This window comes from Triturus cristatus, chromosome 11 (assembly GCF_964204655.1).
Source record: "Triturus cristatus chromosome 11, aTriCri1.1, whole genome shotgun sequence".
In the NCBI taxonomy this organism is placed as follows: Eukaryota; Metazoa; Chordata; class Amphibia; order Caudata; family Salamandridae; genus Triturus; species Triturus cristatus.
The window spans coordinates 533,338,278-533,365,943 of record NC_140594.1 but is presented as its reverse complement, the minus strand read 5'-3'; the positions used below and the strand labels follow the sequence as shown (position 1 = coordinate 533,365,943).

The window sequence follows — 27,666 nt, the reverse complement described above, 5'->3', positions numbered from 1 at the left end:
AAAAGAAAATAAATAAAAGACCGGCATCGCGCCAGAGGCCACGCCCCCTCCTTGCAGCACTGTGCAAACACGCCCCCTGGCCAGTTGTAAGTTGGAGAATTAATTCTCCTTCAATACTGAGGGTCCCTGAGGGCCAACTAGCCCAACAGGTATCTCCAGTATGCGCCAGGGAGCTGCGTTGCAAACAGGTGTTCTGAGGCCATGCCCCTTTTTACACCTCTATGCAACGCAGCTCTGTGGCGCTTACTGGAGGTACCTAGTGGGCTAGTTTGACCCTAGGGACCCTTAGGATTCGAGGGGACTAAATCTCTCAACTTAGAACAGCCACAGGGCGCGTTTACACAGTGGTGAAGGGTGGGGACGGGGCCTGAGGTGATGTGTGCAAACACGCCCTGTGGCGCGTTTTAAGTTGGGGAAATAATTCCCTTTCAATCCTGAGGGACCCTGGGCGCCAACTAGCCCACCAGGTGCTTCCAGTAAGCGCCACTGCTCTGCGTTGCAGAGAGGTGGTGCAGGCTGTGCCCCTTTTTACACCTCTCTGCAATGGCGCTTACTGGACGTACCTAGTGGGCTATTTTGCCCCTAGGGATCCTCAAGATTCAAGGGGACTTAATCTCCCAACCCTAGGGACCCTCAGGATTCAAATTAAAATAATCTCCCAACTAAAAACGGCCACAGGGCTTGTTTACACAGTGGGGAAGGGAGGGGACGGGGCCTGAGGTGACGTGTGCAAACACGCCCTATGGCGCGTTTTAAGTTGGGGAAATAATTCCCCTTCAATCCTGAGGGCCCCTGGGGGCTAACTAGCCCACCAGGTGCTTCCAGTAAGCGCCACTGAGCTGCGTTGCAGAGAAGTGGTCCAGGCCGTGCCACTTTTTACACCTCTCTGCAACGCAGCTCTGTGGCGCTTACTGGAGGTACCTAGTGGGCTAGTTGGACCCTAGGGACCCTCAGGATTCAAATTAACTTAATCTCCCAACTAAAAACGGCCACAGGGCGTGTTTACACAGTGGTGAAGGGAGGGGACGGGGCCTGAGTTAACGTGTGCAAACAAGCACTGTGGCACGTTTTAAGTTGGGGAAATAATTCCCCTTCAATCCTGAGGGACCCTGGGGCCCAATTAGCCCACCAGGTGCTTCCAGTAAGTGCCACTGCACTGCGTTGCAGAGAGGTGGTTTAGTCCGTGCCCCTTTTTGCATCTCTCTGCAACACAGCTCTGTGGCGCTCACTGGAGGTACCTAGTGGTCTAGTTGGACCCTAGGGACCCTTAGGATTCAAGGGGACTTAATCTCCCAACTTAAAACGGCCACAGGGCGTGTTTACACAGTGGGGAAGTGAGGGGACGGGGCCTGAGGTGACGTGTGCAAACACGCCCTATGGCGCGTTTTAAGAGGTAGTTTTAATCCCCTGCCCTATTATATACTAGGGGCTTAGAGAGGAGGTCATACTGATCACAGGGGGACCCCAACGCATAGTGTTCCCTAGAGTATGTAGGTGTTTTCACTGTATTCTGAGTGTCTTTTAGCATAGCACTGGCTCTAGGACTGGTTAGTCAGACTCAGTTACCACCAGTATCCGTCTGAAAAAGTTGAGGGTACAGGATGATTTTGCAAAAAGGCTTCTTTCTGCTCTTCTGTTTGTTCTTTCTGCACGTTATCCTTCTTCCTGCACTTTTCTTCGTCTTTGAGGACTTCTGTTGCGTCTTTCTGCATTTCTTTTTTTTCTTTCTGTGCGTTTTTTCTTCTTTCTTCACATGTACTATCTCTGTAGGCATAGTTAGAAATTAGCATTTAAAAAAACCTTTGAAATTCACTGAAAAAACCATAGGTTTCAGGCACATTATAGTTAGGAATTAGCATTTAAAAAACCTTAGAAATTCACTGAAAAAACCATAGGTTTCAGGGGCGTTATAGTTAGCTGGACTTTTCATTCGTACAAAATCATTGAAATTCCCCCGTTATAGTTAGTTCAGCTAACTATAACTCGGCGCCCACAATGCACTGCTGATGACGTCACATATTACATCACTCATGACATGGTCAGTGACATCACTCATTACATCACTGATGACATCTCAAATGACATCACTGATGACATCATCCTTGTGATAGAGTGGCAGACCTCCTCTCCCCCTAATATAACCTTTGATACACACATTCAAAAATAGAAACTAAAATTTTCAAAACAATGGACATACCAATATCAGTTACAACAACCTATTCAGTAATTCTAAGATCCACATACACATCCACTCATTCACCAACAGTCCTATACAGTCACTCATGCATGTACTCACTCATCATATGTACTCATACACCTATACATCCTGTTACACAACGCCACTCATCCATAGAGTTACTCACACACATAGTCACTCATGCTAATAAAGAATCAAACATCCATTTACTTGCATATACAGTTATACACACACCACCACACTTACTTCTACAGAAACTTACACATACTTAGTCTTTTAAACAATCACTTATAGAAACACATACTTATTCATACAGGAACTCTTTCAATCTCTCACTCTCACATATACTCACTTATATACACCAATAGTCACATATACTAGTTTAAAACATATGTAGTTACTCATAAAGACACTATTGAGACAGGCATTCACTCACTAACACACCCATGCACACACTCATCCACCCATACAGTCCTGCACACATGCTGTTTTCAACACATACAAACAGTGAGTCACTCATTCATGCACCTATGCACTACGTAATACCCCCCACCGAACCATACAGACACTCAGACACTCATACTGATACTCAAAAAAACAACTAATAACCTATATAGATACTCATGTAGCTACTCACCAACCCATGCAGCCACTTATACACAAAGTGAGAGACTGATACAGATATTTACATATTTAAACATTACTCACTAAGCCATGTATTCACTAAGATACATTTAATCAGTCAGTTATACAATCAATTTTTCAAAAACAAATCATCCATTTAGACACTTATATGCCCATTTATTCTTCCATCGACCTTGAGATATACATATATAAAACATATGTAATTTTCAGAAAAACACACATTCACTGGATGATGTCATCAGTGATGTCATCAGTGATGTCATTTGAGATGTCATCAGTGATGTCACTGACCATGTCATGAGTGATGTAATATGTGACGTCGTCAGCAGTGCATTGCGGGCGCGCCAGTTATAGTTAGCTGAACTAACTATAACGGGGGAATTTCACTGGTTTTGTACGAGTGAAAAGTCCAGCTAACTATAACGCCCCTGAAACCTATGGTTTTTTCAGTGAATATATATATGTATATATATTTTTTATATATATATTTTGTTTTACGTTAAATATTTAAAAAGTACCCTTAATTAATAACATACATATGTATTGCATTATAAAATATGTGTCCTCCTAAGATCTTAATGTTACATGTTTTAAATACCTAACCCAATAATTATTTTATTGGCCTCACAAGGAGCTGAGACAAGGTTTCCCCATGTCCCTTTTAGATTCATACAAATACATATAAATGAGTTAATAGCCCACTAAATAAATACCAGTTTTTTTTCCTCTTCTTCTCTTGCTATTCACAACAGACTATTATTGTTGCTATAATTTGGGTACCATCGAGATAAACACCAAACATTTGAGGGCTGCTCAGTGCTACTCTTGGACCCCAGTAGGATATGCACTCCAGTGAGATGTGAGCAAGATTATTGCAGTCTTGGTCAGAGGGCTGTGTATCCATATTGAAACTTCACAGGTGTGTGATGAAGTTACTAACATGCTGCCTGTGTGCATGTGGGAAATCTGAGAAGTCAATTAGTTTAACTGAACACGTTTTCCCATCTCTAGCACCCCCTGTTATACCTGACATCCTTGCTAAGTCTTCACTCTTATGGTTTGCTCAATTTGTTTTTGTTGGCATGAGGACTCGATGCACTTTACCACTGCTAACCAGTAAAATTGGCCTGCGCCTGATTGGCACAGTTATCATGGTTGGAAGTCCCTAGTGTATGGTACCTGCATGTACTCAGAGTCTGTAAATTAAATGGTACTAGTGAGCCTGCAGCACTCATTAGGCCACCCCCTAAAGTAGAACTTTTAAACATGCCATTTCAGCCTGTAGTGTGGTTTTAAACTGCTAATTCGACCTGGGAGAATAAACCTTGTGCAGGCCTTTTTAATGTGCATACGTCACCCCTGGGGTAGACCCAAAACAGCCCATAGAGCAGGGTGCATTGTATTTAACAAGTACAGTTTTTAGGTTTTTCATGTCCTGGTAGTGAAAACCCCTAAATGTGTTTTTCACTACTGTAAGGCCTATCTCTCCCAATGGATAATAATGAGTTTCGTTATTACATTTAATAAGTACTAACAATTGATTGGGTGTCAAGTTTGGACTCAAATGAATTGTAATTTTAAATCCTCTTAAATGGTGAAGAGAGATCTGAGCTCTTTCCCGCCATTCATCGACGGCTTCACCGAGACTTCATCCATCGCTCCCCGTTGATGACTCCTCCTCCTCAGACACAGCCTACTGCCTTGCCTCACTGGTATTTACCTTCTCCTGGGTAAGCCGAGACAGGACCCAACCCACCTCATCTATTGGACTCATGCTCCATCACAGTCTGCCTTACCCTTTGACTTTGACATGTTCTCGCGCAGACAGATATCCGCAGTTGGAGCTTTGATCTTTTAGTCCCTATTTTTCACTAAAAATTTTAAAAATTCATAACTTTGGATCTACTGATTGATTTAAATATTTATTAAAATGTATCCTATTGTTTCTAAATTGGTCTGGGATAACCCAAAGTCTTAGCAGACCCATATTATTTTCAAAGCTCAGGTTCGCATAGTGTTGGGACAGAAAAGTCCTCTGCATGGTAATGGTCATGTAGCACTGCTCGAGTGCCTAACTGTACTGTTGTCTTGATCCCTAATGCTTCTTTTTGTTGTCACAGGCACACACGGATCATACTTATGCACCATGATATAGGGCTGTCTCATGGAGTGAAGTCTTGGGAGGGGTTCCCAAGTGCTACTCTTATAGGGTTGAAAGGCTACCACCTTCATGAGGAGTTAAGCAGCACAAGCACAGTGATGGCAGCATACAGCGTATTGTTCAGTAGGAGTGAACAGGTCCTTTCTAACCTGTGTCACTGAGTGGGGCCTGAGAGCTCACTCACCTTTTTTTAAAGTTCCGCTGCTGTGTGCTTAGCTCACCCTTGGCCTACATCGTTAGATGTGAACAGCTGCACAGTGCAGGACTGGTTACTCTGCACTAGTTGTTTGTGGGCCCGGGAAGGGTACAGCATGGGGATATAGCAGTGTTGTGCCTTGCATGCATGGTGAATGCATGTGCTGGATGTATAAGTACTTGTGAGGAGTACAGTACATGAGAGATGTACTGTTGTGCAGTGTGTGCATGGTGAGTACATGTGTGCAGTGTGTGTGTACCTGTGAGGAGTACAGTACCTGAAGGGTAGCATGTTGTGCAGCACGCATGGTGAGTGTATGTGCTGGCTGCATGTGTGCTTGCAATTAGCAAAACAGAAAGGCTACAGTTCTGAGCAGTGTGAGTAGAGTTGATATGTGTGCTGAATGTATGTGTGTCTGAGGTGGCCAAATACATGGAGGTAATAGTCTGGATAGTGTGTGTGCTGTGTACATACACTAGGTGCAAGTGTGTCTGTAATGGTACATTAAATGCAGTACCCCGGGTTCCATTTTGGGAAGCTGCGACCTGTATGGTGAAGACATGAGGATGTAGAGGATTCCCTCAGACAGATCTGTGTATTTCTGCATTCCTGGGAGCTGGGTGGGACACACTGGAGCAGGGAGAGACATACTCCCCCTGTACACATCAAAGTGGACTCTTTGATTCAGTGAGATATCACAAGGAAGTTGTATGGACACATCTCAGGAAAGAGATCGAGCTGATAAGAGGATCACAAAGAGTAAGGCTGGGAGCCCTGAATGAACCTTTAGATGCATATATCACAGTGGCTGGTATCCAGGTTTGAACTCTAGTCACTCCCATGTCCTGGAATATCAGACTATCAGCTTCAGAGTCTCTCCTGCTATGACAAACAGCCTTTGAAGATGAAGAGGGAGAGGAAACGTTTGTACTTCAAAAGAAGTAGCACCCCGACTTAAAACTTCAAAGACCCAGACCCTAAATCCCATATGGTATCTTGAATGGCTGAGAGCCCCAAAATGTGTCATCTGCCAAGCAACCAGACAGCTGTGTGAGGAGGGGAACCTCTGCAAGACGTCTGCCTGTGACCAGGACCAGCAGCCAAGGCCTGCTAGTCTCCCAGCTGGGTGAGGGGACCTCATCGAGGGAAACTGAAACCACCTGCTCTGGAGCCGGGAACACCAGACCCTGCCTGCTTACCAAGATCAGTGTGCCCCGTGAGGAAAAGCTGAGCATAAGAGGGAGTGAGGTCTAGTGGGGAGCCCTGTCAAGTGGACTTCCGGTGCGAGGTGTGAGGAAACGGCCCATATGCAAATTCAAGTTGGCGACCCCCGTATTCCAGGAGAGGGTCGTTGTGAAGACAGCCATGAGCAGAGTGCCATGCAGTGAGAGTAAATTTCTGTATGGCCTTGTTGTGGTGACCCTGTATGCCAGGAAGGGCTGTTGGTATCAAGAATGCTGTGAGAATGGGGCTGCCCTCCAAGAATTGTGAAGTCCTGTGACCCATAGGTCACAAGGAAGCATTGATGATTGTATCCAACCTGACCCCGTGAACTGAAGAGGATCACTGGGACTCTGATGGGGAGTATTGGAATTCAACGTCCTCTTCCCTGTTGGGGAGCACAGACCTTACAATGGATGAGGAGTACCAGAACATCTCTGATTGCTGCTGGAATTGACTGCATAAGCTCATAGGAGAGCCTGTGCCCGCCAGGTGCTGCTGTACCTCCTGCGTGCAGCCGAATCTCGGAACACAACTGAAGCCTTGCGAGTGTCCACAGACAGGGCACCTGCTGAGATGCTTCCCATGTCCTCGCTGCTGGAGTGGATAAGACTGGTTACTAGTGCGCATTCTCTGGATAAAGTCACCAGTGAATTGGGAATAACCCTGACCACATTATGAAGAGCAGGTGGGACAGGGATCTGCCGGTGAAACACTAGTGCCCCAACCACAATCTCTAAACCCAGGACTTCAGAGTGACTCCAAGGGTTAGTTGGTTGGCTTCCTAATCAGAAGCCTTAGGGATAGAACAGGCTTCCAACAACCTTGAACCCAGCACCTGAACTCTGCTACCTGTAAGTCCTGCCCTTCCAAGTGGTGCCATCCCAGTCCTGGATAATTGAAAGTGGACCTAAAGGTGCTCTGCAAGCCCTTCTGTGTATTCGGCAGAACCGATGAATCTCCTCTGCAGAACAGCGCATCTTCCACAGAACCAGTGTATCACCTCTGCTGCATGGACTTCCCCGACACAAGGACTTCACATCACCCAACGCAGCCCATCAAAATGCAGGGACATCGCCTAGCCCAAAGCAGTCTATCAGAACTGTTTTTGCCTGAGGCATCTCCTCTCAAAGACATTGCCTGGCACAACGCAACCCATCAAAACTACTACTGCACAGTGCATCTCCATGCAAGGACATCTCACATTGCACTTCACAACTCCTCTTAACCATCGCTGTAATAAGCATCTCCTCACCTGGACCTCGCATCTCCTGCGCTGAGCATTGCTTCCTCGATGCGAGACTCCACATCTCTTTGCAACCAGGATTAGGGTAATGTGTTCGGGTGGCCTTAGTTAGTCCCTGGAGCCTGTCCGTGCTTCGTCGCAGTTGCCCTGAACTTGCGACTCTGTTTAGGTCTAGTGTGACGAGATAACCTCAGTTGGGGCATTGTGCTTTGTGATGCTATTTTTACTGAAATCTTTAATCGTGCATATCTCCCATTCTACTGATTGGATTTTTTTGTCGTTTTGGTCTTATCTATTTTCTTTCCAACTTTCACACTGTGACAGACAAAAGCCAGTGAGACAAACAGCCACAAGTGCACAGCGAAAGCAGAAAACCTGGGACCAATCCAGGCTTCTTCACTCACCAAAGTGTATGATCCTGGGCTAATCTTTTGTTTCCACAAAGCCTCCTTTTTCATCATTAATGCTTTCGCCAGTTACAAAATACGCTTTGTTTCCTTTTGAGAGAATTTATCATATTTTAACATTATGTCCACAGCATGGTTTTTTTTCATGTAAAGGAAGCTTTTTCATGACACCGATCATGCAGAAGTTTTAGAGCAAAGGGTTGACTAATGGCTCAGCTCTCCATGCTCATCTAGTGGTTTACTTTTTGTTTCTTTGGTCTCTTCTCTGGAGTCCCTTTCCACCCGTCAGACACAGAAGGAGCAGGTACACGCTCTCCATCACACACGCACTCAGGTACAGTCATGCATATCCGTGTCATACACAAGTGCAAGGCAATGGGTGACACCAATCTCTTAACCCCTTTAAATCACAGAGCAGTGTCACCCGTGGCATCATGCTCCATACAGCAGCCAGAGGAAGGAGGGTCTGTCTGGCAACAATAATTGCGAGCTTACTGGCGCACCATCTTACGATCATGGGCAGACACCTTGTTGGAAATGCTAAGGAACCCTACACTAATAGTTGAAAAAAAGACCACCCGCATGGGAAGAGACAGAACACTCACCAGCAGCGTAGGAGCGTATGCCAGTCCAAGGAATAGTCTATACCACCACACGGGTACAACAGCACTTCCCGAATTGCAGAGCGGAAGTGGCTCCTTTCAAGCGCCTCGCAGATCCAACCCGTTTCAAATACACAATGATGGGACGCAGCAATCAATGCCATCCCCTCCTACTTTGTCTTGCTGGCCTGCCCCTAGCTCTCAATGATCTCAAGTTGGCCACGTGTATACGTCCTGAGGGCCAATGGAATAGTGTCCGAGGGCAGGCAAAATTATTAGAACTTAACACTATACCACACCCTGCACCTGATGTAACTACCACAGCTTGTATATCGATGGCGAGGGGACCACACGCTTGTGAATGCGCACTGATACTACCACTAAAACAACGATCTGGAGCCCATCACTTTTCACTGTGCAGAACATGGTTGCAAAACTTAAACATTTCGCTGGTCAGATCACTTTCTGACTAAATTCTACCAAAAACCCCCAGAGAACTCTGCGCCCACTATCCCAGTCCCAGACACTCCAACCAGGGATTGGAAAAAATTAGATGTCACGGTTTTAACCAGAATCCTATGCTCCAATATGCCCTTTTCTAAACAAACGGTGAACTTACTTTCTACCTCGGTGAAAAAATGGCTTCTTAATGACATCGACACCTGCTTACCTCGAAAAAAAGGGCTAACTATCACCGGCCTCCTGCACCTTGGTTCACCGAAACTCTGAAAACAGAGAAGGCCAAATGCAAAGTAATGGAGCACAAGTGGAGAAAGAATTACTCCCCTGAATAAAAAATTAACTACAAAGCAACCAAAAAAATGTATCACAACCTTTGCAAAATGGCTTGGGTGGACTATGTTTCGTCCACCATCTCGAATGCCCTAAACTGTTCCAAATCACTTTTCAACATGGTTCCAAAACCCAATCTAGGCCCCCTGCGCTCAATAAACAGCAATGTGAGGATCTGACTACTTTCTTTGTTCAAAAGGTCGAGAATATATACCTGGACATAGTGCGTGTGCAGCATGATAACCACTCCTCCCCTCTAGTAATATCTACACTATCCTCCATGGATAATACACCTCCTAACCAGGTTAGGACGTCCAACCTACTCACCAATCACTTGGACAGATGGACCCTGTTAAATGTAGCCACCTAAAAAAACTTTTAGGTAGTATAAAATCGGGATCACCCAGGGACCCTGTGCCCATATCCATGCTCCAGCAGCTGGAACCGCCATCTTTGTGCATAATCATGGATCGCCTTAATGCCTCCTTGCAGGAAGCCACAGTTCCGCTGGAGTGGAAACATGCCATGATACTCCCTCTCCTCAAAAAGGCTAATGCTGACCCCAACTTACCCTCTAACTATCGGCCTATCTCACTGTTACCGGCCTTCTCAGAGATCTTAGAAAAACATGTCCACGCACAGCTCTCTCTGTTGGTTGAAACACAAAGGTTTCTCCATCCCTTCCAATCAGGTTTCAGAGCTGGTTTCTCTACAGAGACCACCCTGTTGGGGGTAACGGAAAGACTGCGCCACCATCTGGACGCTGGGGACACTGTGGCCCTCATTTTGCTGGATTTGAGTGCAGCATTTGACACGGTGTCTCACACCGTGTTAATTAAAACCTTAAGATCACTGGGCATATGCGGGTCAGCTCTGCAATGGCTCATCTCCTTTCTCACTGATCGCACCTTCCAAGTTTTTTTCCCCACAGCCAGCTCCGATATCTACTCTTTTGCCCATGAGGTACCCCAGGGCTCCATCCATAGTCCTCTACTTTATAACCTATACGTAAGACCTTTAGAGGATGTCGCAGAAGAGTTTGGGACCCTGTTTTCTTATGCTGACGACTCCCAAATCATTTTTTCTCTCTCCATGAGGAGCACAACCGGGTTTTCTCCCCTCCAGTTGGGTCTGAGCAAAATCGCATCATGGATGTAATCAAATTACCTCAAACTCAACGGTGAGAAAAACGGGGTCCTCATACTTGGGAAAACAAGGAACTCTGGGGCCCTCAACACTGGCCCGGTGAGATGGGTGCTCTTCCTCTACCCTCCCGCCAAGTTCGCAACTTGGGCGTTACAATTGATGATTCGCTCAGTATGCACTCCCAAGCTGTCAAGGTAGCAGCCACATGCTTTACAATCCTGAAGTGGCTAAAAAAGGTCATCTGGATGCTACCAAATCCCACTCACAAAACCGTTGTCCATGCATTGATCACTTCAAGGCTGGATTACGGCAATGATCTCTATTTGGGCTCATACAAGGTGACTCGCAGGCTGCAGATGGTCTAAAACTCCGCGGCAAGGCTTTTGTGCCGGGTCCCTAGAAACACCTCTATCTCCAGCTATCAAAGAGACCTGCACTGGCTCAGGGTAGAGAACCGCATCAAGTTCAAAGCCCTGAGCTACATGTTCAAAATCAAAACAGGAACTGCCCCTCAATATCTCCAATCACTGGTCCGTCCTTATGTCCCGCCTCGCAACCTCCGTTCAGCTACTCAGGGGAAGTTTTTTGTTCCCAGAATTAAATTATCTCGGGTAGGTGGAAGGTCATTTTCACACCTAGGCCCCTCTCTCTGGAATGCCCTGCCCATAGCTCTCCGTAACAAGACAGAATACGTCCAATTTCGCAAATCATTGAAGACGTGACTTTTTAACCAACAGCCTGTTGCCTGTTATACACATTCTTTGATCTGCTTTTGCGCCGGAAAAACCTTTTTGGGTAGCTGTCGCGCATTATAAATTTAATTAATAAATAAATAAATAAATAAAACTTATAGGAGGGCTCAGCAAACATAGCCATGGTTGGGTCATTGAACAAGCACGACACCAGCTGTCTATAAAGAAAATATTTCTATTTATATTTGTGGTCATAGTTCACAACACTGTCTTCTCAAATCCTGTATCCAAACTCCAGCAGATAACTAATCATGTTTGCTAGGAATCCTACATCCTCGTTGTTACTTCTCCATGATAAGTGAAAATAGGTGTTAATGCTTTTTCAGTGATGGCAGCCAGGAAAGACAGCGCATAGACGGTTATGTCTATTATCATACCAGAAAAACTAAAAACACAGCTTTTTAGGAGGTGCCTGGTTGGGTTGTGTTACCCCATAGTGAACACCAAAGAGCTTCTGCATAAAGTGGACTCTTACAAATATTAATAATGTAATATAGCACAAGACACATAGCAGCACTGGCTTTACAAGCAAGCTGAGAAAGGCTTTGTAGAAATTACCATCTTCCCGACTTTCAAAGTTGGGTTAGGAAGAAAATACTTTTTTATCAATCATGGTGCCATTTTGTATGTAATGGTCTCTATATGCTTAAAACGTGTGGGAAACCCATGGCTAAGCCCAGGAAACCACCATTTTTTTAAAAGTTAGATGAATTACAGAAGCCATTGAACAGAGCAAAATGGGGATAATAATCCCCGTATGTTCCCACACTACAATATTGTGACAGTAGGTGAATAGATGTATATATAGATTTAGTACTTTTAACTCCACATCTAAGTACATATCTTCATGGAACGTAAATGTGAAATTAAGAACAGTACATTTATGCTCATACTTACCTTCACAATGTTGCCTCGAGGAACATGTGGGGAGTGTACCCAATGTGCTATGTTGGATGGCTACTGGACTCTGCTGTGGAGGTGACACCCAGAAACCCTATCAACCTCAAAATGTTCTTAATCAATAAGATCTTATCAAAGCCACCAAAGGGACTCATAAGCACAGGAAGAGGTACTGCTGAAGGATGACTGGTATGCACCTCCATGATAGAGACTGGAGAGAGATGACTGGAAAGGGGCAGCACTGGGTCTTCCAGACAGAAAGGACTGAAGCCATCCTGGAGCAAGAATAAGATTCCTGTTTCTTGGAGTCTACCAATTAGCACTGAATGTCAAAGACCACATAGGCCTAATAGAATCAGCACTCAGGCACTGCTTCCATCCACTTGTGACAAGTGAAGCATGAGGAGTGTTTTAGCACTATGGTCAGCCAACTTGGCAAAATCTAAGGCTGATGTGGCTTCAGGAAAATCTGAGCGCTAATGATTTACTGTTGTCTTTAGAACCTTTATCTAAGGTGGGAGCAAATAAATTGGTTGCAAATAGGACTATAATCGGCTGCATTGAATATTTCCACAACAGGAGCACAGCGTGTTATACATCTACTGGTATATAATCAGAAGAAGGTTTGAAAATGTGAGACATGAAAGAGGTAGGTATTTGAGAGGCCTTGCACACCAGGTATATATCTCACAATAAAAGGCTAACTTTAACACTGTCAGTAGAGAACAGAAAAAAGCTATCAAGTGTATAGCCTAGAGTGTAGAAGCAGAGAAATGCAATAAAGGGGACAGAGAAGAGGAGGGGGGTGGAACCGATAATAGTCTCAGTTTTAGTGTAGAAATTCGAAAAAAGCTCTTTGCAGAGAGGCCTACATTGTTGAATGGTGCTGTGGGTATAAGCACAGTTGCTCAGTAACAAAACTGTTTTCGTTGTAATTGAGGTGGAACTGAGGAGTTGGATATAGTAGGTATTGCAAGCGAAAAAAGCTATCTTTCGATAAGAGTGGGGGAGACTAGTGAATTCCTTTTTATAATCAGGTCTTTAGAACTTGTGCCTGTCAAGCTACAAACATTTACGGGAGGGTTTACATTTCCTGTAAGGAGGCCAAGAGCCAAGGGCAGTGGTCAGGATTTAAAAAAAGGAGAATAATTTATGACGAATACCTCATTAAGGGCAGCACTTGCTAGTCTGGCAGAGGTCAGTGGTGAGATTTTCTGAGAGAGGTATCTGAACGCTTAGTCAAAAAAAAGGATTCATGTGATAATTTAAACAAGAGTCTAAAGTGGGAAGTAATGGAAGGGCTGCAGATCGGATGGAGAAACCCCAAGGTCACAGCAAGGGAGATCACATAGTGACCAGAATGATATTAGTTTCATTAACTTTGCAAGATCCGTTGACAAATGAAAACAAAGGGTCTAGAGTAAAGCCAGCCATGTGGGTGGGTTAGTGATGAATTGACGGAGATGGAGCATGTTTCTAAAATAGAGAAGACCTATGTTCAGACACTTCAATCTGCCCAGTAGCTGAAGCTGCTGAATAGCAAGGTGTGAGATGCCACATGTGCTGAAGAGGCGAAAGTGGCAATGATGATGTGCAAAAGGTACTAACTGTTTTAACCCCGCTGCCAACCCACTGCTGCTCGCGGCCAAAGCTTTGTGCAGTGGGTGGTTGGCTACTCATGAGGATGGGTGCCTGTGGTGCTGCAGACAGCCAAAGGGCAAGGGCTGCAGTTGTTTGGCCACCTGCAGTAGGGGGTGGGTGCAGCCTGCAACCAAACAACCACTGTGTTATGTCTATGGTTGGCCTCATGTGGCGCTTGATCACAGAGTCATGACCGGATTGTAAAAAAAACAATAATCCACCTCATCTCTTCCTAGAAGGGTGCCTAAAATATTGATTTTCTATGTTAATTCCTATAGAAGCTTTTGTTGTCGATACATTAAAATGGCTACACTAAATTTTGCCAAAAAATTAAAACTTTACTCAGAAAGCATGCTTTTTATGATTTGCCATTTTTGAGAAAGTTGTGTTTCAACGAGGTGTGCAGGGTAGTCATGAAGAGAAAAAAAAATAGGTATTACTTGAAATCTGGTCCTCCTGCAGTCCGGCACTTCTAAAATTAAAAAAATAGGGCCCTCTGACTGGCAAAGGGAGCTTTTCCTCTCGTCTGCCATTTCAGTACTGAGGACTGGCACCGGGCCTATGGTACCAAGAGATCTAATTTTGTGACCTAATCCAGAGAAAAATGTTGCGCCCACCATTAAATGGTTTAGGGACTAAGTCCCCTAGTAAATAATTTGTTTAAAAAAAAATAAGTATAAAGGGGCAGGGAAGGGTCTCCTTGACACCCTACCACTTGTGGGATTATCCAGAGGAACCTCCCAGGGGCCAAGCACTATATTTCCTTTTATTCCACGGATATCAAGGTGCTCCCCATGGAATGAGTATGGCCCTCCCTTATTGTACTGTGGTACTCCTGTGGGAGCCACTGCTCAAACTTCATCCCCCTAGTACCATGTTCCGTGCAAGCTTCCATCAAAGGGGGAGCATTTGACCTCCAGTCCAATGAGAGTATCCCACGGTGAGAAAATTAAAATTAAATACTAAATGAAATGTGCGTTAGGGGCCAGTGGGGAGGTTGACGGCATGTGGGAGGGGGGTTGAGGGCATGGACAGCGTCCCACTAGGCGTAGCTGAAAGCTGTCCACAGTGGGGGGGTTTGAATGCCTGCAGGTGGGGTTGAGCGCGAGCTTGGCTGGAGGGCAGGCTCTGCCGACAAGCCCCACTGCTTATGGTGGAAGGGAGTGCACAGCCCGGTTTGACAGAGAGCCAAAAATGAGCGATTTCTAGAGGTTTCCTAAAAATAGAATTGTTTTCCAATGAATCCGAAGGAAGACTTTGCACTTTTATGCCAGAAGTTGCCCTAGCTCCTGGGAATACTGGGCTTGCCCTCTGGGATATTCAGAGTGGGATGCAAAGGTAGCATAGCTTTTGAAGAAACAGGTAATAAAGTTAATATATTTATCTGTGATATCAAACCTGTCCAACATCTCGCAACAGCATATTCCATGTGGTACTTCACTCACTGGGACATTTTTCAAAGAGAATGCTTGGTTTTCCTTTGCTTTCAATTCACTGGTTACCATTGTGTCTATCTTTACATTTTTAACTTTTAGATGTCATGCTATACTTGGAAGCATAGCAGGCCAAGAAACATCAGTCTGCAGATTGTCAGTGAGAATATTGTTTTTTTGTTTGTTTTTGTTGGTCCTCATCCCGCCGTCGCTTTCTCCCTAGCACCGATCTCATCCCTTAGAAGAAGGGGGGATAGTCTGCCCACACAAGAATATTGCTGTACCGATGTGACCTCCCCAGTTTCAAAGAGAGGAGAGAGACAAAAGGATCCAGTAGACTTGGGTTAATCATTGGACCCGCTTGTTGCACGCCAATTTTCAAAGTGTTTCCAGACCCTCTCTAGCCTTTGGGGGTCACACGCTAAATCTATCTGGCATATTTGCTTGATACTTATAATACAGTCAGTGAAGAGTGGACCATTGGCGGATTTCCAAAGTCTACATACCTCTTGTCTTGCTAGCAAAGTCACATAAAAAAACATTTGTTTAAGGGAGTTTTCCCCAAACCGTGCATCTGGACAGATCCCAAAAAATATAAGTTGAGGACTTACCTCCATTTGGTGCCCAATCACCTGGGTGATGAAATTACACAATGAAGTCTAGAAGCAGGCGCTCACCGGGCATTGCATAAACATATGTATCTCAATTACCTTAGAGACCTGCACTTCGAACATCTGATTTCTCTCCCGGCTATTCTCAAAAGCTTACATGGTGACCAGTAGACCCTGTGTGTTGTGAACAAATGATTTCTCTTGAGTGAGGCAGATTTCCCAACAGCATATATTGTGGAAAAGGATCCTTGCCATAATCTCCTCAGATTTCCTACTACAATTTCCCCCTTCCCAAATTGTGGTTATATCTGGCATATTTTTGTCTTCAATCTCAAGAAAGCCCCAGTACCACAACAAAACCTCCTTTTTTAAGAGACCTTCCTTTCTCACCTGCTCAAGCCATGGTTCCTTCAGCTCTTCTGCCCAATCTTGAGTTGCCCACCATGATCGTGGCTGATAATATTTAAATCTTGTTAGCTGGCTGTTAGTACATGCCCTCAACACTTCCCACTCTACCAAACATATTCCTGCTCTAAGATCTGCCCAGTAACTTAGGACAGCTGATATTAGAGGTCGACTTAACTGATCTACCAAGCAATATGGGGTGCCCAAAGAGCCCCAGATTGATGCAGATTGCGTATAATATGTGGTACTAAATCTCTCTTTAAAATAAACCCATGTTCTTAATGCTGCTTTCAAAACTTTTAACCAGACTTTTAAAAAGTATGTAGGGTCCACATATTGGGAGTTGGGGAACATGGCGGCAGGCTGACGTCGGCCGCGGGAGCACTCGACTGTGGAGGCTGCTGGCGGTTAGGCTGTAGAACCGGGAGGGTTTCTTCCTCCCCATCAGTGGCATACTAGGAAAGGATCGAGTGAGTTGGGAGCAGAGAGGAGTGTGCTCCTACCTTCTTGTTATGTTATGTTCAGGAAATTTATATCGCTCACGGCTACTCATGAGTGCCCCGGCGCGGGAGCCAAATAGAAGACTGTGGGGAGTCGAGAGTCACTGCCAATTAGATAAACAGTAGAGTTTTTAGTCTCTTCCTGAACAGACGAGGGTCCTGAGTGCTCCGCAGCTCAAAAGGAAGAGAGTTCCAGGATTCAGCTGCTTTAAAAGATAGAGAACTCCCTCCAACTCTAACAAGCCGAAAGTGAGGTATCAATGCCAGACACTGAGAGGCAGAGCGAAGATGTCTTTGGGGGGAATAGAAACTAAACCGTTTCTTCAGGTAGAGCTGGCCAGATCCATGAAGGGCTGAATGGGCCAAAGTGAGAGCCTTGAATTTGACTCTTTGAGCCACTGGAAGCCAGTGCAGATCATGCAGATTTTTTTTATGCTAGACCTGCCAGGAATGCCCATCAGAGCACTGGCCGCGTCATTTTGTACTACTTGGAGTTTTTTCAGCTGGTATCCTGGTAGGCCAATATAGAGAGTGTTGGCATAGTTCTCATGGTGATCTTCATGTGCTGGGCCCGACGGATGGGCTTGGGCGCCGGGAGACCTGGAGATTGTATGTAGTGCCAGGCGTCAGCTCTGCTGCAACCTCTCGGACTGCTGCGGCCCACACTGGCTACTGGATGGGCTCCAGCAGAGTCAGCACAGGTGCGGCTGAAGAGTGCAGCTGTTGGCTCCACGGAGGAGTGGAGCAGAAGGGGAGCAGCGCAAATTTGAAGCAAAATTTGGAGGAGTGTGCAATTTTACTGGCACATCCTGTCCCCAGGAAGACTGATGGTAGGACAAATATGAAGAGCACTGGCGATCCAGAGAAGCAATAAATGTTGTTCGAAGACATAGCTTCCTCCCAGGTACTATCAGTTTCTTTGGGGAGCTAGTGGGGGCTAGAAGGGGGAGAAGTAATTGTGGTAACGGTGTCCCTCAGCAAAGCCCTGAAACTGCAGCAGAAGAGGCCTCTCCTACTAATGTACCTCCGCCCTCAATAAAAAAAAGATATCAATTGAGGTATGCACCTGAGAGGAAAGAGAGGAAAGGTAAGAGTCTATGGGCTAAAGAGTTGTTCACAAAGGAAATGGTTGCTGTTGTTTCCATTAAAAAGGCATTAAAGAGTTCCGGAAGACCAAAGCGCTGCAGGCTAAGAGAAGGCTCCGTCTTTCCTAAATCCACACCTTCACCTAACTCCTACTTTAAAATTATGGAGCAGGCCAAAATTGCTGCACAGATCTGCAGGGAGGTGAAGGGGGGCGGAGATCAGGGAACTTTACAAAGGCCTAGGGAGTCCCCTACTGTTACTAGCAATCACTTTGCCCCACTGACGAACTCAGCGGAGGGGCGACAGAAGGGAGTAGGCCAAAGTGAGGGAACCTGTATCATAAAAGCCTCAGATAAAATAAGCCCATGAGCCCCGGAGATAAGTCCACATGTCAGAGAAGGAGCACAAGGCCCCTTGGGAAAAAATAGTTCTAGATCTAAGATCAGATATCCTGAAGAGATTCGAGATTTCAGAAGTCAATAAGAAAAGCATACAGGATAAGTGTGTAGTGTTAGAGAAAAAGCTGAATTGCCTCACTGAACATACTGCAATCCTAGAGAAGGATGTAAAAGAGCTGTCAGCGATGGGGAATGTTCACTCTCGTGACAATGAAACCTTGAAGATGCAGAATCAGACCCTGCAAGATGACCTCGAAAGATTGGAAAATCATTCAAGGCAAAATTAATAAATATCCCGGAAGGTACAAAGAAAGGGGATATAAAGGGTTTTGTCTGTAAGTTACTACAAGAGGGGCTCTTGTTGGACAAACAGGATGTATACCTCGATAATGAGATCCAAAGAGTCCACAGAGAACCGTTTAGACTAACAGCTAACAGAAAGGCCCCCATGGAAATTCTCATCAACTTTCACACCTGTGCCGTTAAAGAACTAATCTTAAGTCGTGCATTGAGAAAGAAATCGCTGAGGTATAAGGATATCACCTGCCAAGTGAGGTCAGATAGCAGTAAGTGGACGGCGCAGAGACAATGGGAGCTGGACACCAAGATAAACGATCTACAGAGGAAGGGGGCTAAGGTTCAGATGAAATTTCCTGTGATGCGAAAGATTATGTGGAGGAACAAGATGTACAACATACGGGATCCTGAGGAGGTTGAAGTTTTAATTGCTCAGATTGAGGGGACCTCACTCGCTGCTCCTGGTGTTTAGGGGCTCATGTCTGAAATGGTATGGTAGTAAACTCGATCTGTTGGTTGGTAGAGCCAGTAAGGTTTTGAGCATGTGTGATAGAGTTATGCACAGCAATCCGCAGGGGGGCGTTACCGAATGGCAGATTATATCGCCGAAGAATAGGCGGGTTCTCCAAAGGGAGGGGGGGGAATAGGAGGGAAAAAATAAAAAAAATCTATGTCTTCATCTTGCAAATCTGAAGTAATAGAAGAACAGCCTTAGGGACGTTTTCACTACACACGGTTATAAAAGGGTGTGTACAGAAAAGTGCTAGGCTGACACAGAGTAACGAATATGGATTGGAAGGTTAAAATAATAACCTGGAATGAGATCTATAAGAAAACAGGCAATAGTGGCAGAGTATCTCAGAGAAAGTGGGGCACACATTATAATGCTTCAGGAGACCCACATGGAGAGGAACGAGTGTTGATCTTGTTTTAGTAAGGTGCATTGGGTACAGGAAGTAGTGTGTTCGGTTAAAAGAGGTAGTACTCGTGGGGTGGCTCTAGTTATTAGGAAAGTCGCAGGTATCAAACTATAGAAGTATGACTTGGATAGTTCAGAAAGATGGTTGGTGGCAAACCTGGGGAACCGGTATAGGCAGATTGCGTGTACAACTTACTATGGACAAAATAGCGATATTCCAGGTGCGATGAAGAGGCTGCAATCCCACCTCCTGGAGCTCACGGTCATCCTAGGCGAAGATTTTAATATCATTTTAAATAAAGATTTAGATAGAACACCTAGGGATCAGTATAGAAGCTCCCCTAAGTCATTACAAAGGCTAAAAGACATGATGGTGGAATTGAATCTATTAAATATCTGGCACAGGAAGACGGGTGTCACCAGAGATTTTGCTTTTTATAGCAAAAAGTATGGCCACCATTCACGTATATTTTTTGCGATGAAGTCAAGTCAGTGGTTCACACCCCTGCGTTACTATCAGGCCACTCCCCGTGGTCTTATTTTTAAGAGATCACAAAAAGCAGAGACGAAGGTGGACCATTGATAGAACCATATTGGTAGATGAGGGGGTGGTTGCTGACTTGGCAGAAAAGACTGCTGGCTTCTCTATGGTAAATAATTACTCTGCTAATATACAAGTTGTTATTAGTGCCATAATGATTGGTAAGAGGCAAGACATGCAGATGAGGGAAGAGATGCTTCTGGCAAAGATCATGATGAAGGAAACAGACCCTGAAAAGGCCTCATTAGATGGAATACTTCCCAGAAGAACTGGAGGATTTGCACGCAGAGTATGAGTCTCAGCTTGCAAAGAAAATCCAGAACAGATGGAAAATCAGTAAGCTGCAGCATTTCTGTTATGGTGAGAGATGTAGTACTCTATTGGCCGAGAAAGCTAAGGTTGATGGAGCTAGGATTGTCATACAAGAATTGGTGAACCCGAAGTCCCGGGTGCCTCCAAATACAAATGCAGAGATCAGAGAGGAAGCTTGGAAATATATGAGCAACCTCTATAAAGAAAATCTATGCCAGAAAACGGACATATAGCGGCTTGGTTAAGGAGTGTAGATCTCCCTAGATTAGCATGGGCAGAAGTGGACTATTAGAGTCACCTATCACTGAGGAGGAGATAAAGATTCAGTGTAGGAAAATGAGTGACGGGAAGGCTGCAGGACCAGACGGCCTTCTAGCAGAGTTATATAAGGTAGTGATAGAGAAACAAATCCCCATCTTAAAGGTGCTGTTTAATACAATCTATATCACATGAGAAGAGGCCTGGGAATAATGGTCAGAGGAAACTGTAGTCCTAGTTTTGAAACCAGATAAAGACCCTGCTAAAATAGAATCCTACAGACCAATACCCCTTATTAATGTGGACTATAAGATCTTTTCAGGGATATTGGCTTCCAGAGTGGCTGGAGTTATTAAGGGGGTTGTTCATGCGGATCAGAAGGATTTTATACCGGGTGACAGCTAAGTGAGCTCACACATCTGATCATAGTGGCCATAGACATGGCGGGAGCCCGGGAAATCTCCATTAACAGTTATGGCTGTAGATGCAGCTAAAGCCTTTGACAGGGCCCATTAGGAGTATCTCTGGGAAGCCCTTAAGGGCTTTGAATTTCCTGAAAACATAATAAGCTCAATACAAAATCTATATAGGTCCCTCACAGCTTGAGTGCTGGTAAATGGAGAGCTCTCAGACTTTTTCCAAATACCTAGAGGCACTAGGCAGGGTTTCCCCCTATCTCCCCTCCTCTTCAATCTTTATATCGAGCCCTCATCGCACCAGATTAGAGCAGACCTACTATCGCCCCTCTTAAATCGCCTGGATTGGAGGTTAAATTAGCTTAATATGCAGATGATATGCTGATATATACAATAACCCCGCAGTCTACATTATCTAATTTGATGGTGAGGGCTAAGGAATTTGGTACGATATCAGGGTACATTGCGAAAGTTGATAAAAACTGAAGTTATGGATTGGAATCAGGAGAAGAGCAGTCAGGGGGGCAAAATCCTAAATTAGATACCTGGGAATCCTAATAACTTAAAAATTGGAGAACATCCTGCGTGTCAATTAGAAAAACGTGAGCCAAGAGGTGAAGAGACTCCTAGCAAGCTAGTCTAGCCTGCCACATAACATTTATGGTAGAGTTAACCTCATCAAGATGATTATTCGTCTGAAAATTACCTTTCTTTTCCTCTCTATAGCCTTTATTTTCCTGAGAGAGGGTATCGCTAATTTACAGGGAAAACTTGGGAGATTTATCTGGGCTGCTAAGGGACTTAGGATTCCCTGGAAGAAGTTAAGGAGGAAGCTGAGAGCTGGTGGTCTGGCTCTTCCTGATCTTCTGATGTTTTGTTTTGCATTTCACTTTAAGAATTTCCGTATGCTGGCTAATAAACCAGATCGTCCCTTAATGGGTAGATTATATGAGGCAATGCTTAGTGGACTGGGGCAGAGTCACTTTTTATTTAAATATGGTGACCCGAAATACTTCAAAAGTCAGGTTGAAAGTGAGATCTAAAAGAAAGTGGGTGCAGAGGATTGGCAAGAATGCACATGTGGCAAATTATATTTACAGAAATAGAGACAAATTTCGCATTTGTTAGCTTTTTTTTCAATGATATAGAAAGACAAGCGCCTTCTTACTTGTGACTTTAGTAGTCCCTTTCATTACAAAGTTACATTGAATTATATTGCAAAGTATATGAGAAACAATTCACCCAAACATAGATCCCTTACCTGTATCAGCCTTTACCTTGAAGAAAAAAATGTGTGAAAATTAGTCATAACTTAGAACAAGTATACTAACTTCTGTATTAATAATGCTCAACACCTTAATATAGCGTCCTCTAGATTCATTGTCACTCTGACTCATGAAGATGTGCTACCCAGCCTCTATCCTGCAAACTTTAAAAAGCTTTGGCATGGAGACAGGTCTTATATTAGGTTTAAGATGAGGCATCGACAATAGCTTTGATCAAAATGCAAACAATTGAAGTAAAAGAGATATACCATCACCCTTAGAATGACTTAGGGTATGATGGAGAATCAGACTTGGTTATCAAGGCAAAAATATCCAAAGCAAAAGACACATTTTCAAATCTACAACATTTTTTTATATTAGTCATTTTAACATGGTCACAAGAGGACATGTATATGAACACATCTCAAGTGCAGGCAATCAAAATAAATGAAACAATGAAAGTTAAAATATTGATCCAACATTATGTACACCTCCTACATCTCCTCCTCATTATGACACCATCTTAATGTGTGATTTATGTAAAACAAAGTTATGCAAATTTGTACAAACATTTTCTTAATAAACTCTTACTATATTGAGCATCTTATTGACTTATACGTAAGCTGAAAGACTGTGAATAAAGACAGACCTACCACATTCACATCCTAGTTGCAACTGGGGCACAAATGCGGGTACAAAGTCCACGCCCGCTGTTAGACTCAACAGCCTTAGGGTGTTCTTCCCCCAAACGTTTTGTCTGTTTGCCTCCAATTTTTTCTGAATTCTTTTTGTTGGGCTCAGGACTTTGAGTACTTTACCACTATCAACCAGTGCTAAAGTTCATGTGCTTCTCCCATAAAACATGGTTTGATTGACTTATCCACAATTGGCACATTTAATATACCTGTAAATCTCTAGTAGAGTGCACTACATATGCCCAGGGCCTGCAAATTAAATGCTTCTAGTGGGCCTGCAGCACTGATTGTACCACCCCCACAAGTAGCACGCTAAGCATATCACAGGCCTGCCACTGCAGAGCCTGTGTGTGCAGTTTACACTGCCATGCAAATTGGCATTTAAATCCCCTTGCCAAGCCTTAAATTCCCCTTTTATTTCTTATAAATCACCCTGTGCTGTATAATCAAAAGGACATATACTTGTAAGTCTTGCATGTCCTGGTAGTGAAAAAACACCCACATTAAATTTCATTACTATGAAGCCTACTACTCTTATAGGTTAGCAATGGGAATTCCTTATCACACTTTATAAACTGTAATTCCTAATTGAGAAGGAGTAGATCTCTCATGTTTCATATTATTGGAATGGTAATGTTAAGTCCTCTTTCCTGGTAATGTTGAATTTATCACTACCACCCTTTTAAAAATTCATTTTTAGAAAGATAGCATTTTTCAGCTCTTAACACTAAATGTGCCTGTAGCCTGTCTCCAATACACGTCTATGGTGTGTGACAGCTGGACTATTGGCATTACCTCTGGACTGCCACACACAAAGGGACGTAATGGGTGACTGAGTAGCCATCCACACCCTGATGGGTTATCCTGGGCAGGATGTGAGGGAGAAGCTGACACACCTGAAAAGGCTGTGTCCTGTCCATACACAAAGGGTTGCATACCCCACTGTAGTGAGTCTGGAGCCATAGCTGGGAGGGAGGATCTCTGTGCACTTCAAAGACCTTCTTTGAAGTCACCTCCACTTCAAAGGCACAACTGAGGTATAAGTACTGTGTCTCTGACTCCACCAAATCAGACACCACTGGACCTGGGGAAAAACTGTGCCAAGAGGAAGGATTTATGTGCTGCTACAAGGACTGTCACTTAGCTGGACTACTGCTATGGAAGAACTACTTTTCTGCTGTGCTGCACTGCTGCCTGCTACTCACTGCCCTGCTGAAGAAGGACTGGACTCATCTCACTTCAACCCAGAGTAACTCCAAGGGCATGCCGGCTTGCCCCATGTTCTAAGTCTCAAGACATTAAAGACTTCTCATCAACCTGCAACAGCACCTGGACTTTGCTTGATAAGTGGTGCTAATTCAGTCCTGGGCCTTTGGAAGTGGATATCCAGTGTGGTAACAGTTGAAATCCACGCATCAACAACATTGCGCCAAGCAGAACCAGTGCATCTCCCTCGATGTAACGCATCACGGCTGCTGCACAGACTGTGGACCTCTCATTGCCAAATGTGCAGTGCATCGACTTCAGGTTCTGACGCATCCCCAACTTTGCGTGGCTCGGTACCAATGCATCACTTCATGCTGTACGCGCTGCCTACAACCCAGCGGTTCGATGATGACACATCGATTTGTGATTCTCGCATCTAAACACATCTTCGATGTTGTGCCTCTCAAAAATGATGCAACACCTTTATTGAAAGGCTCAAAGACGATGTATTGCTTTGCCTGCTTCTGGCATCATTTATTTTTGGGAGAGTTTTATATAGCGCGAACTAGACCCGAAGATATCAGGTATCAGAGCACTTTACATGAACACCAGTTTCGTTACAGATGGGCACATTCATTTTTGTTGGGCACAAGGAGATTAAGTGATTTGCCCAGAATCACAGGATGTTGAGCCTTGTTGCCGAGACTCGAACCCAGTTCCCCAGCTTCGAGGTCGACTGCTCTAGCTGTAAGGCTAAATCCTCTCCCCATCCTGTCTCTCTTTAATGTCAATGCATCCAAGGTACTGTCTCACAGTCCCCAGGCTGTTACCCACACTTCATTGTGGTCAGACTGAACTTTTGAATGTACCCTGGTCAAGCATGGCCAGATGTTCCCAGTTGGCACTTTAAGCCTTTCAGCATTATATTTTCATGTATTCTGTAAAAAATCATAACTCTGTTTATACTTATTGGAATCTTGTTGTTTTGGTCTTGTTTCACTCATAAGAATATAAGCTGTTGCTTTTGAGGAGTTTTCACTGTGTTACTGTTTGAAGTGTTGGACAAATACTTAACACAGTGCCTGCTCCATGCAAAAGCTACCAGAGGGTGAGCATAGGTTAATTTATGGTGGATATCTGACTTACCCTGGCTAGGATTTTGCTTCGTGCGTGGACAGGGTGCATACATCTGCTAACCAGAAACCAAATTTTTAACACACTCTAATTACCAATTGAGCTGAATGCAGTAATTAGTGAGTGGACAATTTGCGCCCAATTCTGATTTGCATACCTCTGAATGGGGAATAACGTATCGACTGCACATGTTGTCCCCACTACAAGATATGCAAACTGGACTTTTTGAGGTATTTGCTCTTCGAATTTTCACAATGTTTTAGCTGGCAAAAATCTAAAACCTATTGAATGTGCAATCTTCTCCATACTTGTAGTGCCACATAGTGTGTAAGACTTTGAGCATGAAATGGGATTAACAGTCTCATTTCTTTTTTATTTAATACCTTTCTTACCATGTGAAATGTCTACTATGAAAAGCATCAAACTTTTTGGAGATGTCAGTTGTGCCTGACGCCTTACTCCTCGGATGACCACAAACTCATCTGCATAGTGCCTCAGGGTATATCACTCAGCCCCACCCTCTTCAATACATACATGATCCCTCTGCCCAACAACATCCACGCACACAACATCAACATCCTCTCCTATGCAGACGACACACAACTCATACTCTACCTCTCAGACAAGACCCTCAACACAAGAAACAAGCTCACCTCCTGCTTGACCGAAGTTGCTAACTGGATAAAAGCCAACTGTCTTAAGCTCAAAACCAAAAAGGCAGAATTAGTAATCTTCAACAAGAACACCTCACAATGGGACTATAACTTGTGGCTGGCCAAACTCAGACTCACACCCAGAACCTATGGCAGGATCCTCAAAATAATCACCTATAGCAAACTGGGCATGACATACAAGTTAACGCTGTCACTGCATTCTGCTTCCACACATTAAGATGCTGAGAAAGATCTTCAAATGGCTCCCATGCAATATTAGAAAAACTGTCACTCGTGCCCTAGTCACCAGCTTGTTGGACTATGGAAACCCCCTTTATGCAGGGATCACCAAGCAACTCACTAGAAGACTATAAACCAACCAGAATTCTGAAGCCAGACTAATCCTCGACCTCCTACAAATAACTCACACTTCAGGGTTTGACACCGGCCCCTGATACAGAAACTTGCTGAATTCAAACTCCTCAAACATTCAAGACACTACAGAAATCAGGCCCTGCCTGCCTAAACAGTTGCATCTCCACCTACCATTCAGTCACCTCCGTTCCACCGGACTCCGACCCACACACATCCCACGCTTACACAGAAACAGATCAGCAGGACAAGTGTTCTCTTACATCGCTCCTAAAGCATGGAACGATCTCCCACTGCACATAAGGGGCTCCTCCTCTCTTCTTGAATTCCACAAGAAACTGACGACCTGGCTTTTCAGTTAATTAACCTGCCATAGGCAGGGCTGGGTACACATACACCTGCTCAGCACCATGATACCCATGCAGGTGATAGTGCGCTTTACTAATACACATAACATAATGACATAAAATGTACACCTTTACTAAAAAAGGATGGGCTCATTTACAATTTGTATCCGGAATACTCTAGCGGCATAGGAAAGCCCTGTGGCTTACGATACTGGGAGCAGTCAGTTGGTTCCTAAGGGTCTCTCCACTAGGACCTTTACCAATCTCTCCCTCGTCAAAAGGCCATGAAAGGAGGGAGTCCCACATCATATTTTTAAAAGTAGTTAGAAAAAGGTCGCTATTTAACCAAAAACTCGTCAAAAATAGAAATGGAGTCTGGATCTCAGGTGTTCTGTGTGCTGTTCACCTCTTGCTCATTCTAATAGCATTGTGGTAGGAGCCTACGGAGTCTTATACACTTTCGACCCAGACACAGTCAGCATTGTAAACTGAGGTACTAGACTTCAAGTCAACAGCTCTCTTCCCTGCACTTTTTCATTATCTCCTTCCCTGGTGCACCTAGATTATTTAATCCAAACAATCCTTATTGGGGCCCTAGAATTCATAACACTAGCTCACAGATGTTAGGTTGCTCTAAATAAACAGCTTTCATAAATAAATAAATAGAAAATTTGTAACTGAGAGCTATTGGGCAAAGTTGGAGACAGGTAATCGGTGCGCAATCCTGGATGGATGGGAAACTGTATATGTTTGAGTGGGGATCAGTTTAAAATACAGGATTACTTTGGTGATAGTTTGTTCAGCAAGTGAGATGTTATTATTACCAATCCAAGTGCTAGCAAACACTTAACTCTAAAGTCTGTGATGTTGTTCAGGTGGTATTTCCTGGACATTCTTCATGAGCTCAAGAAT

At 44.3% G+C, this 27,666-nt stretch overlaps 1 protein-coding gene across 4 annotated transcripts in view; it reads left to right on the top strand.

The window, feature by feature from the left end:
• SLC4A5 (solute carrier family 4 member 5) overlaps window positions 1-27,666 on the top strand; it is a 753,917-nt gene that overhangs the window by 362,986 nt on the left and 363,265 nt on the right. The gene's annotated exons all lie outside the window — the stretch shown is intronic.